Source organism: Clytia hemisphaerica, unplaced genomic scaffold, assembly GCF_902728285.1.
Source record: "Clytia hemisphaerica strain Z4C2 unplaced genomic scaffold, Clytia hemisphaerica genome assembly, whole genome shotgun sequence".
Lineage (NCBI taxonomy): Eukaryota > Metazoa > Cnidaria > Hydrozoa > Leptothecata > Clytiidae > Clytia > Clytia hemisphaerica.
Genome location: NW_027104101.1, coordinates 4171339 through 4183715, shown reverse-complemented (window position 1 = coordinate 4183715; position 12377 = coordinate 4171339). Strand labels below are relative to the sequence as shown.

Genomic DNA, 12377 nt, shown 5'->3' with positions numbered 1-12377 from the left:
CCATTCTTATAAAAAACCCGAAGTGCAGCAAATAAATTTAGGCATTTTTTGCTGGACTATTTTAATTATGGCCGACTTTCAGAGGTCTAGGTACACACGTTATCCAGACCAAAATGTTTGACACGTTGCAGGTTTTCTCAGCTTTGAAAAAAAAACAGTAAAAAAAAACAGGAAAAGATGAAAAAAATCAGGGTGTCTACGGATTTTTTTTCGGGATTTTCAAGGTTTTCAAGGTTTTTTTGGTCATTTTTAAGTGGTTTTTCAAGGTTTTTTGGCAAAAACTTTGGGACTTTTCAAGGTTTTTTGATACTCAGTTGACATGGCTCTTTACAGGATTTTTTTTCTTTCAGAATGGTAGGTGAAAGAAAAATAGAGGATAGCAAATAAAATTTATTCGCTTTTGGTGCCCGGGGAATTACTTCCACAGTTAAATTCCTATCTCCCTCTCGAGAACAATACCACAAAAAGAAATACTCCAGCTCCCTAGTCTTCCAACTGTAGAAATAATTCTTTATTTCCAATTGTTTACAGTGACCGAGGAGGCGCAACCATGGTTTGCGCCGACGAGAGAAAATTTTGATTTTGACTCTTTCAAATGGCTAAAAATCGCCTTGTTTTTGATTTTGTTTTTTACAAAAATCAATTTCCAAAAGAGACGCCCTGAAGCGATTTGAAAATTGGGGAAAGTCGATTTCTTAGGACTCATGCAAACGGAAAATTAGTGACAAAAACTCAGCTAATGATAAAAGAATATGTTGCATTCGCTGCGACAGAATCGCAACAGAAACAGGGAAATATGGAATTCTCTAAATGTTGTAAAGGTTTAGCGCCGCAGGCGGTTTTTTACTTATTCTTACTTTTCGAATGACTGGATAGTACTTTTCAAGGTTTTTTAACGATTTTTCAAGGTTTTCAAGGTTTTTCCCAGAAAATTGATAGTTTTCAAGGTTTTCAAGGTTGGGTGGTTCATTTTCAAGGTTTTCAAGGTTTTCAAGGTCCCGTAGACACCCTGAAAATGGATCAAGTTATATTTAGCAATTTGCCCCAGAAGGAGATGCATGTTATTCCTTTATGGACATGTTTTTTTTTGACTGTACCAAAATCAGGTTTTCGAAAATCGTGAAAATCACTTTATTTTGATTATTTCGTCATTCGAATGATGAATTTTACCAAAAATTTGATATGTATTGAAATTTGAGAAGGGCTTTAAAATGAGCTATTTGAAATTTGAAAATTCGGAGTATTTCAGGATTAATTAATCATGGAGTGTTTTGGATCATATCTCTCTCCATGACTAATTATTCGGTCCTGAGGAGGTTTCTATGCATTTCTGAGGTAGCCTAAAATCATAAAATAGCCTGAGGAGTAATTTTTTTAAAGGCCGGAGTGAGTTATGATCAAAACAAACAAAGGACTTTTTTAATCATTTTTCACTCATTTCAACAATTCCCGTTTTCTTTAGTTCGTTCCTTTATATCAACTAAACAAAAATCTCAAATCACTTCCCCGATAGATAGACTTGTCAGGAAAATATATACGATTAGAATTAGCACCTAGATTTCAAAAATGATCAATTTGATCCCATTTTCCTCCGGTTTTTTCCAAAAAAAAGAGGTCGATGTAAAAATTCAATCCTTTAGCTACACCCAGATATAAGTTTCGTATATAAATTGGACACAACAAAGGCCAAATATAAAGCCGACTTTATAAATCCGAAATAGACTATGATTTTTTTCATCCTGAAATACTCCGGATTCAACAAGCGATATCTTAAGTTCCATAAAAGCTATTAAGATCGGACAAAAAGTATCGGACAGAGCTACTAATCTATTTTCTTATTTTTGAATAACGATAAGAAAGAGTTCAGCTGTCTCTGTTAGTGCCGATTTGAACCGGGTTGGTTGAAAATCGGCATTTTGGTACAGTCAAAAAAAAAAACATGTCCTTGTGTATTTTTTTAGGATTCTCAAAATAAAAGCCTCTAAATAGCGAATGGTTCACTCGCGACACATTGAGGAGATAAAACTACCCATATTAATAAAAAACCTATTTTCAAGACAGCGCTGAAAGTAATTCTCGTCTAAACATTTGGTTCGCCGCCTAGTACACATTCACGCTAATCAATACAGTGGGTTTGCTAAGAATTCACCGGTGAGTCTTGATGACTTTGTAATTTTATTTATTTCACTAATATGCAATATTTGTTTTCGTTTTAAGTTTTGACGATTTTTATTTGGAAAGAAAACACAAAAGAAATCATATAAAAAGGGAAGAGAAGCTAAAAGACTTTCATTTATTAAGTTAATATGGTACAAATGGAAAAATGGAAGTACCTTAGTTAAAGGAGTTTTGCTTTCTGATTGGGCTTGTAAATTAAAATTGATGAGTAAGCAAACGATACGACTCTTATTTAAAAACAAAGCTTTTAAAATTTGACGATTTTTATTTGGAAAGAAAACACAAAATGGAAGCAGTTTTGCTTTTAGATTGGGCTTTTCCGGGGGGAAATTTGAATATGGGGGAGGGATGGAGGATATAACATTTTTTGGAAATTTAGAGCAAAATTACCCCCAAACAGACCAAGTTTACCCCTTGGAGAAGGTAAATTTTGTAGATTTTTCAATATCCCCTGGACACTATATCCTCAATCCCCTATATGTACGGACATTTTCTGGAAGAGCTCATTTGGGACTGAACTTAAAGAAGGAAGGATGTTCGAGTAGAAATCGAACTTTTTTAGCTTTTGGAATGGCAGATTGAGTCTAGCACTTATTTGTTGTTTTTCTTACACGAAATCTGGCGATAGGTTTTACTTTGACCCGAGGCGTTACAGATGGTTTCAATTCGCACCCAAGAGTTGGTCAATTTTGGCTTCGTCGGGTTTGTATGTAAACTAAAATCTAAAAGATCTTTTGTTGACAAAAAACAGGAGGAAATCCAATGCGCCAATTTTTTCGCCGAAAAAAACTTCCCAGAAATCCGATGGCTCCTATTGGAAAGTTTGAAGAAAAAAGTTGATAGCTCTAAAAGTGACAGAATGAAAGATTGTTATTTGTATAGACGAGGTTTATCAAGAATTCTCAAGAATTTTTCAGGCAAAACTTCTGTATAGAAAAATTTCAAACCGTTTAATTCTTTCGATGGAAATTTCTGAGAATTCAAGTCTAGACAAAATTCGAAAATTTTAAAACGTTCTTTAATTTGCTTACTTTATTTCAGACCCCATTACTCGAACAGTTCGAGAATCGAACTACTCGAACTTACTCGAACAATCGAACATTCCAATCGAGGAATTTGAGAAGTTCGATTGAAGAAATTAAAATTTTGACCAAATTTCCTTCTATTTAGAAGCAAAAAGAAATAAATTTTTCCTATTTTATGAGTTAGTACACGCCATGATTGAACTAGAATTGGCAGAGTAAGTTCGAGTGAAAAAGTGGTTCGTAAAGTTCAAGTAATGGGGTCTGGTTTATTCACTCATTATCTTAAAAGGGGCTCAAAATCACTATATTCTTCAGCCATTTCTGAAATCTGAGGCTAGGGTTGTTCTTAATCTGTCCTCAGGTTTTCGTCAAAATTGAGCCTTGTGTTCGTATAAAATTATTTTCATAAAAAACTCGTATTCTTACAGGTAAAATTTTTCAATGATTGACTTCAAAAATTATCAAAAAACGACAAAAAAGAGCCCTTTTTTAAGATCAAACCAGCGCAAAGTTTTAAGGTGTATTTTTTGTATGAATATTTTTTTAATCTTTTTTCGCATTTATTCTCGGCATCATTCTTAAATTGTTCAACTCTTTCAAAAAAGAAACTAATTAGAAAACGGCACACAGAAACGTGTAAATTTTGAGTGTTTTTTGGACTTACAATCAGTGTGGTTCATAAGCTTCTCAAAATTGTTTATTTTCTTATAAAAATTGTTCTTATACTGAAAATGTTTGAACTGCACTGTAGTAATGATTTAAACAAAAATTTGTTTAACAGTCAGATGGCTTTTTGGACAGACGAAAATGTAATCTGACAAACTGCCAAAAAACTGGATCTCTACTCAAACATTTAGCCATCAAAATTTTAATCTTGATCATGTGGAAATGAAATTAATTCATAATTTAAAGGTTTTATTTTTACATAAGTGTTTCCGTTTCATATCGGATACATATTTCATATCAGGACAGTGTCTTCCTATTGTTATATTATGCTGATATAAGCAAAAATCTGTTTTTCTTTTCCTCTTTCTGACCAATCTTGCTCCACATCCAAGTCAATCCAATGTGAAAAGCTTGTGAATTAAAATTGATGAGTAAGTAAACGATATCACTCTTATTTAAAAACAAAACCTTTATGTAATTTCAAACCAATATAAAAGCAAACGTTCTGAATCTGTAGAGACATTCCACTACTTTTAAATTGGTGTATATTCATGTAAAGATAAACCAGGTTTTAAAAGCTAAATTGGAAAATTCTCATGACTCTTTAAAGGAAATTTGTCTTTTCATGTTTATGATTTTGTTAATGTTATAAAGATGTAGTATATATAATTTTCATCTCCTTTTGAATTTAGCTCTACCTTGGTATAGAGCACTTAATTACCACAAAATACTGAATTAAAGTTAATTTTTATCTCCTTTTACTTTAGATTAATAGTACGAAAATAAAAAAATCTCTAAATCACTTAAAAGAAAAAAAATCAAGATGGCAACTGACGGAAAAATGTACAACAGTGGTATTCATCTCTGCTTTCCTCACCCTAACCAAGACGTGAGACGTCACTCTACGGGAACCGTTCAGAGTACTTCAGCAAAGATCAACCAACCGTGTGGTGACAAATATGACGGACGCCGTCTTTCGTTAAACGACAAAGAAAACCTTCTGCATCACACACAGCAAAGTAACTCGAAGAATCTCTTCAAAAACAATCGATGTAGGTCGCCAATGATTTTGAAGAAAGACGTAAAGCCCAGAACAAGACATCGCGCGTCCTACAAAAGCAGTGAAAAACTATATTCACGGCAACGTCAAACGAGCCAACAACCAACAGGCAAAAATTCACAAAGCGACAACAACCTAGTTGGCAGTGTTCAGAATGGAGAACTGATATTACAGCAATTGAACGCCAATTTATTGAATGCTGATTCTAAACAAAAAGTAACTGTGCTTCAGAGTCGAGCGACATCCGGGAGTAAACCAGTCGCGTTCATAATACATCACAACCCGTATTTTAGTCGGAAAACGGAAGACAATAATGTTGGTACCACGGTGGTAGCAAATAGAACAGACTGTGTGAACCGTCTCTCCGTTCCTGGAACACAGATTGAGGACGACAAAGTTGGTACCACGGCGTTTACAGATAGTAGAGACGAAACAACGGCGATTAAAAACTGTCGAAACCGCCGCTCCGTACGTGGAACACTGCGACGGGACGGATTAACAGATTTTGAGCAATTGAACGGTATACAAAAATTAAAGTTAAAAGCATTGTACCATATTCACAGGTGAAAAAGAAAACTCTGAAAGTCTGAAGAAATGTGTCATCAAAAAGGGAAAGGAAAAAAAGAGGGGAGTCTCAATAACTCGAATCTCTATAACTCGAATGTCTCCTTAACACAAACGAGTTGTGTGGTCCCTTCAGTTAACAATGCCTCGTAAACTTTACTCCATAACTCGAAATTTCTATAACTCGAACAGATTTGCGTTCCCTGTGCGTGTTCGAGTTATGGAGACTCCACTGTACAGCAATCCTCCAAAAAATCACCATAAATTTTTTGACAATTCACGCAAGAAAATTTAGGACTTTATTGCACCAGTGAGCTGTAATAATTATTACAATAATTGTTACAGCTCGTTGATTTCACTATGGTACACATTTTCAAGTTTTTAATTCTTACCACTCATTTATTATCTATATAATATATTATTCATTTCTATTTTTGTATAACGGTTTTGATTCAAATTTTTTATTGACAAAAAAAAAGGCAAAGCAAGTCAAGTCAATCAATTTATGCTCTAGTTTTTCCTGCTTCTAAAAAAACAAAACCTTTAAAATAAGTTTATATCGTTTGCTTACTCATCAATTTTAAATTGCAAGCTTTTTATTAAATTATAAATCAACACGGATGTGGAGCAATACAGTAAACGCTTTTTTTATAACAATGGTGTTTTTTCATTTCATCATGGGTATTCTTAACTTTTTGGCGAAAATCATCCAAAGATATTCTTAGATTAAGATCGAAATTGGCAATCAACAGGTTAAAATGCATTAAAAATGGCATTCTTAGATTCAGTTGCTAAATTTCATGATGGTGATATTCTTATCATATTCTTAATTTTTTGGCCATTTTCATCATGGACATTCTTATAAAGTGTATTCTTATAAAAAACAAGTGATACTTTAATGGACCTACCTGGTTATGCATTTAACACATATATAATTGATATCTACGTGAGCGTGACCATTAAACAATCATTCAGAACACAAATAGTGACGATCTATTAAAATTAGTCGTTTGTTTCTTATAAAAAAAAACGTTTAGAAACCAAATTTTATGCTCTTTAAATATTCTTTCATATTCAAGACTTCGTGAGCAAAAAAACATATCTCATCAAAAGAATTCAGTGATTTTAAGAACATTGATGTATGCTTATTAATAGTGATTCTTAAAGATGCGTTTTTTGAGCTTAAAAATTCTTTTTTTTAACAAAAATCTGCTTGAGCCATCTTTTACCAACTTTCATGCAAAAAGTCAGAAAAAACAATGATCCAATATTTCACAAAGTCTAAAAAACCCTTTTTTAGCCGTTTCTTAGCTGAAATTTACCCCAAAATTTTTTTTCGAAAACCGGGCTCTGTTACATTCGAGGGTTTATAGTTATGCATCTTTGTGCAAAAAATCAGAAAAAACTAATGAGCCAATATCGAGAACGGACGGACGGACGGACGGACGGACGGACGGACGGACGGACGGACGAACTCACGAACTAACGAACTAACGAACTAACTAACGAACTAACGAACTAACGAACTAACGAACTAACGAACTAACGAACTAACGAACTAACGAACTAACGAACTAACGAACTAACGAACGAACGAACGAACGAACGAACGAACGAACGAACGAACGAACGAACGAACGAACGAACGAACGAACGAACGAACGAACGAACGAACGAACGAACGAACGAACGAACGAACGAACGAACGAACGAACGAACGAACGAACGAACGAACGAACGAACGAACGAAAAAGCGTGTATTGGTTAGAAAGAAGGAATGTAAAACAATTTTTTATACAGCACGAAATCAAACACAATTATAACAATAAGATACACCGGCCTGAGATAAAATGTGTCTGATATAAAACGGGAACACTAAAACTTTTTGAAGGATGATAAGGATAATCAAATTTTTCGGATGAAAGACATTTTTTGAGGGGATGATTCATTATCAATATACAAGCATGACGGTTTTCGGGCCATCACTCTTCATCAATCATGAATTATTTAAAAGTTTTCAACTTTCAAAAAAGTCCCTTATGATGCTCTAATAAGTAGCCTGATTTTGGTCTAAATGTGCTTAGGGTATTATGAAGCACAAATTTCTCAAAACTCCAACCATTAGGCCCGGTGGGGGGGGGGACACTCGATTAAAAAACAACCATACGTGCGGCTCAAAATTAGGCCTTTGAAATCGGACTCTTACAGTGCAGAGAAAAAGAAATTTTGCAAAATTTGAGCAAATTTGGGCGAAAAATCTACCCTTACGGTACATTTTCTTGAAAATATTTGACTATTTTCAGGCAAAATATGGTCAGATCTTCGAAATTTTACACCCTTAGAGTGCAATTTTTCTCATTTTTGCTGATTTAGACCCTTATAGTGCACTTTGGGAAGCTTAGAAAATATACCCTACACTTGGACCTTGGTACTTTTGGTTGGGGTAACTTTTCTTCAGACTGAACTTTGATAAATTTCCATTCGGGACTTCTGGACTTGGGGTAGGTGAAAAATTTTTTTTCTGATAGAATATTGATATATTTCAATTCAGGACTTCGGGACTGGGTTGGTGTAATTTCTTTCTTCGGAACTTTGATATTTCGGGACTTTAGGACTTTCTTAAAAATTTCTATCCCTGAATTCCTATCCCAAAAGGATTTTGGACAAAAATAGCTAACAAATATATGTGAAATATCTTTAGAGAGAGAAAGCGAAATATTAAACTTCTTTCTTCTTTTTGATTCAGACTACACGCTTTTTTTTTTATAAGAATACACTTTATAAGAATGTCCATGATGAAAATGGCCAAAAAATTAATAATATGCTAAGAATTTCACCATCATGGAAATATGCTACTGAGGCTAAAAATGCAATTTTAAGAGCATTATCAATTATCAATTATCCCCAAGTAAGGCTCACTCCTTTTACAAAAGTGCCATTTTATGCTTGAGACGTATGTACTAAATGTTAAATCTAGTATGAATTAGGATCCTAACCTAAGAATGTGCTGTAAGAATATTTTAGGATGATTTTCCCAAAAAAGTTAAGAATATCCATGATGAAATGGATTTACACCATTCTTATAAAAAAAAAGCGTGTACTCTATTAGAAAACTTTCTTTCATGAAGACTAAATTTCATAAGTGATTGAAAATAATCTACAATATATATGTAAGCCCCCCCTTCTTAAACTATCCCCCTTCCTTCCTATCCCCCTCTTTTTTTATGAAAAATCCGCGTTTTTGGTGAGGTGCTAAAAAATATATTCATCTTTTTGAGTTTTTGCTATTACAAGTAGCGAGGGCTGGGGGCGGGATGATAAAGGCACAACCCAAACAACTTAAAGGTGTAAAAAGCTATCACAGGCGTAGAAAGTCCACGATTTTAAGTGAACGTTCTCACAGTCTAAATTTCGGAAGTTAAAATACAGGCTATTTATAAGAACACGATGTTTAAATTATAGTTAGAACCTAAAAACAAATTGATAACAATTCCAGCCTCAGATATCTGAGAAGGCTAAGAAAAAAGTAAGGGTTACAAATAAGTAAATCCTTCCTTTTAAAAGGTTGCCAAAATCAAGAAAATCAATTATCTTCACTCTCAAATGGGCCACGACTTCCGAAAAACAATTTTTTTCGTGAAGATCTCATTATCTAAGTTAAATATAAAAATAACACATTTTACAGTATAATAATCTTAATCTTAAAGGTTTTGTTTTCAAATAAGAGTGATATCGTTTGCTTACTCATCAATTTTAATTCACAAGCATTTTCACATTGGATTGACACAGATGTGGAGCAAGATTGGTCAGAAAGAGGAAAAGAAAAACATTTTTTACTTACATCAGCATAATATAACAATAAGCAGACACTGTCCTGATATGAAATATGTGTCTGATATGAAACGTGAACATTTATGCAAGAATAAAACTTTAACGGAAAGAAATTCTTCCCCGGAAACCGTGACCTTTTCATTAAAAAATAGTTGTGATACTGTGCGTAGGGGCTGATGTTAACAAAAGAACTTACTAATAGGTGTGTCCAAAGTTAAGATGAATCTTTTGTTTGATTGATACTTCGCCAAATATGTGTTACTCTAAATGAAATAATTGAAGGGTGTTAAACGATTATTATTTTACCGTAGGAATCGATTACTTTCTCCTAAAGAGCTAAATAGCCTACATATTGTCAGGCAATATATTGACAATATATTGTCAGCTCGATTTGCAATATTCCAACAATATAGGGGGATTGTTTACAGAAAGAAAATTCCATTTTATAGTAGAGCACCTGTTATTTATTCCGTACATTACTGTCCAAAAACTATATTGTCAAATATTGTTCACCAATATATTGTGTAGTCTAGCTAAGTAGCCCTTAAAAGTACCAGCTTCAAGTCAGCAATTTTTGGTTTGCTATATAGAGCTCTTTTCAATATCTAGTGCCTGAATTTTGAATTGGGTCAATGATAACAAACTAGGTGCTGAATGGACCTACCTGATGATGAAAGTTAGATAGCAATAGGGAGAAAAATGAAAACAATCAGTCGGAAAATATATAGCGTTTAGCGAAAAAGCATAACATAACGCATTAAATTTCATCATGTTGATGGGGGGGGGGGAGAGGGAAGGGGAGTAGGGAAAAAAGAAATAGAAAGTCCCGGTAACAAAAATCAAGAATCATGCTTGAATCGGGATAGACTGGTGACGAAATCTCGAGAAAATGCCAAAAAACCGGTTTTTCCGGCATATTTCCAGCATTTTCGGCCTGAAATTTTTTTTTGAAAATCGGGCTCCGTTACGTTTTGAGAATTACCATTTTACATCACTTTCCAAAAAATCAGAAAAAAATAATGAGCCAATCCCGAGAAAAGCTGGTAACGAACGAACGAACGAACAAAAGTCACCATAACGATACACGTTTTATTTTTTATTAGAACCTAGTTTATAAGAACATTTAGGCTAAAATTCGTTGAAAAATTAAGAACATCGTAAAAACATGCCCAGCCTCAGTTTGGAAAAAATGACAAGAAAGTATCCATCCTTTTCCCCTTTTCAAGCAGTTTTAACCGAACTTAGGGATAGATTTTCCAAAATCGAATGTCAAATATTGTCCAAATTTTACCAACTTTTTATTTATTTTGCATGATATTTTCGATTTGTAGTCTGAAAAATTAAGAACGCATTTAAGAACATTTAAGGCTGAAAATTGCTGAAAAAATAAGCACATCCAGGCTCAGCCAAATTTTAGGTGTTCTAATAAAAAAAAAAACGTGTAGTCAGAGTGTCAAGTGTGATGTATAACCTCCATTCAACAAGTTTTCCCTTTATACAAACGCTAGACTAGAGTCTACTTCTGCTTGAACTTTGCTTTCTAATAATTTTTGATGACGCTGAGCCCAGTGAAGTAGACTAGGAGCATTTGACGAGGTTGCCATTTTTGAAAAAAAATGTTTAAAATCCAAATAACAAAAAAAGCTACTTGCAGTTATAAAAAATATAATTGTGAATGAAAAACAAACATCAATAACAAATTTTGAATCCCTTATTTTCAAATAAAAACATTGCTTCATTTTTTTTACCTGGCAAAAACAACGAAAATCTGGCGGACTGTTTTATAGTACAACTAAGCCAAAGCATATTACCATTGTCATTTTTAATTGCTCTTGGGAATAACGTAGATGTCATTATTTTTGCCTTTGTTTTTGATAACAAAATACTTTTATTGCTTTGGGAATACGAAAAGTCTTTGGCAAAGGCGATCATATTTTTACCGAGTTTGTTTGCAACTAAGCTAAAAAGTATGTCTCAAAAGTATGTGGATACTTTAGTTTGTTGGCATTTTCTCAGCACACATTCATTCTATGTTAGAAAGTTATACATCTAATCAAAATCTAAAGGATTAAAAAAAATCAAAAATTGAAAAATAAATTTAAGAATAATGGGTTTCTTAACAGTGCTGTAACTTTTTATCCAAGAAAGATAAGAAATCAGCAAGGTTTAAATTCTTCAAAAATCAGATTTTGTTTTGTTTTCGGAGGGCGCATATTATTCCCAACCCCACCCAAGATATAGATATAGATATAGATACACGTTTTTTTTATAAGGAACACGTTTATAAGGAACTCGAAGGTGAAAATGGTTCAAATAATAAGGAATTGTTAAGGAACTGCTCAGGCTGAGAATAAGTGGATTTGAAAATAATGTACCTTATTGGGACTAATTTGACCAAATTTTCAAGGGGCAAAAAGTTCAAAATTTCCTATGTAGTAAGGAACTCGATAAGGAACTTTGAGACTGAAATTCTCTGTAAAAATAAGGAACTCCAGGCTCAGAGCAAAGTTAAGGTTCCTTATAAAAAAAAAACGTGTATATATCCGAACCCCACCCCAGATAAATCAACACTGCAAAATCGTTTTTACTTGGGCTAGGAATACTAAAATGAGAAAATAATTTTTCGTTTAAAGGTTTTGTTTTTAGATAAGAGTGATATCGTTTGCTTACTCGTCAATTTTAATTCACGAGCTTTTTCACATTGGATTGACACGGATATGGAGCAAGATTGGTCATAAAGAGGGAAAGAAAAACATTTATTTATAATCAGCATAAAGTAACAATAGGAAGACATTGACCCAAAATGAAATATGCGTCTGAAATGTAAAAACAAAACCTATAACATAATTCAATGTCTATGGTACATTGACAAAAGGAATCACATAATTTGTATACATTACTTTTGTTTCACTTTTGCATGAAATTATTGTGAATATTTCGGACTTGACAAGAAATATCTAAATTTTCAAGCACAAGCCATTTTTGAAATGCATCAAAATCGCCTGTTAAAAGCAGACACTCAGGTAACCCAGACTAATTTTGTTTATTCTAAA

At 33.4% G+C, this 12377-nt stretch overlaps 1 protein-coding gene across 1 annotated transcript in view; it reads right to left on the bottom strand.

Moving 5' to 3' along the window:
• LOC136813151 (telomerase protein component 1-like) overlaps positions 1-12377 on the bottom strand; it is an 89007-nt gene that overhangs the window by 49062 nt on the left and 27568 nt on the right. The window contains exon 3 of the mRNA XM_067069682.1: positions 9521-9587. The gene's annotated coding sequence lies outside the window, so the exon portion shown is untranslated. The remainder of the gene's footprint in view (positions 1-9520; positions 9588-12377) is intronic.